This window comes from Microtus ochrogaster, unplaced genomic scaffold (genome assembly GCF_000317375.1).
Source record: "Microtus ochrogaster isolate Prairie Vole_2 unplaced genomic scaffold, MicOch1.0 UNK103, whole genome shotgun sequence".
NCBI classification, from domain to species: domain Eukaryota; kingdom Metazoa; phylum Chordata; class Mammalia; order Rodentia; family Cricetidae; genus Microtus; species Microtus ochrogaster.
Genome location: NW_004949201.1, coordinates 370,458 through 371,844, shown reverse-complemented (window position 1 = coordinate 371,844; position 1,387 = coordinate 370,458).

The following is a 1,387-nucleotide window of genomic DNA, read 5'->3' as shown; positions in this document are numbered from 1 at the left end:
AGTCCATCACTTTGCTAAAGTGAGTGGCGCAGTGAGTGGCATCACTTGGGGGCTGTACCGAGTCCATCACTTTGCTAAAGTGAGTGGCGCAGACCTAGCCGGCCATGCACAGGTCGCCACCACCCAGAACCTCCTGACCCGGTGCTCCTGCTCTGTCCCAGGTGGAGATGTTTGGGGTGACAGCCCCTGGGCTAGAGCAGAGCTCACAGCTGCTGGATGAGTTCCTGTCCCTGCAGGTGGAGATCTTGACTGAGCTGGGCTTGCATTTCCGGTGCGGAGATGGGTGGGCCCGTTGGGGTTGAGGAAGGGAGTGGGGCTGACTGGGCTGTCCTGCCACCTGCTCCTTTGCCTCCTTTCCCCTGGGCGAAGCCTCTGGATGGTATAATCTCTGTCTGCATTTTCTTGCTTTATAGGAGTTTGAAAAGTTCGCATGGTAGCACGGTAAAGCTGTTTGTTCCCTGACCCCCCTGGGGCAGCTCACCATCCCTAGAGTGAGGTCCAAAAGACCTCCTCGTCCTGCAGAGTGAAGCAGAGGTGGGAGAGGGAGGGACCAGGTATCACAAGGGCTACTCATCCTTTAGGGCACACAGCTTTCCAGAGGGCTGAAGAAGGCCAGTTCTTCCCCAAGTGACTCATTGTGCAAAACAAAACATAAAAACTTGAGAGTGTGCAGTCAGACAGGGCATCACACGGCTATAATCCCTAACACGAGGCTGTGGCCAGATTTTCACGAGTTCAAGACCAGCCTGAACTATAGAGGGGGATTCTGTCTCAAAATAACTAAGTAAATAAAACAGAAAGGGTTTGATGTAGTGGCCCATACTTAAAATCCAAGCACTTGGAAGACTGAGGCAGGAGGATTGTTCTGAGTTTGAGGCCACCCTGGATGACATGTGGCCCTATTTCAAAGGGAACAGAAAACAAGCTCAGAAAAGTGCCTACTCTGCCATCATGAGCGCTTCATTTCTGACCCCCAGCACCCATATAATAGCTGGGGTGATGGCGTGTATGTAACCCCCTGTACTGCAGAGGCAGAGACAAGTGGATCCCCAGAGCTCTCTGCCCAGCCTGTCCAGCGCAGCCAGTGAGCACATACAAAACAGCCTAGAGGTGCACACCTACCTAGAGTCCAGTCGCTTGTGACCATTCTCAGCTACATAGTGAATCCTAGGCCAGCCTGGGCTACATGAGATGCTACCTCAAAAACAAAAACAAAAACAAAACAGAGCTCCAAAACTGGAGATGCTCTTCTAGACCATAACAATGGTTGGTGAGTAGCCCATAGACTGCTATATGGCTGTCCTTCCATCTCCTCTGGGTATCACCACCTCCCCAGTGCCAGGATCTCTTCCTCCCCGCCCACCATACAGGGTTTCTCTGTATAACA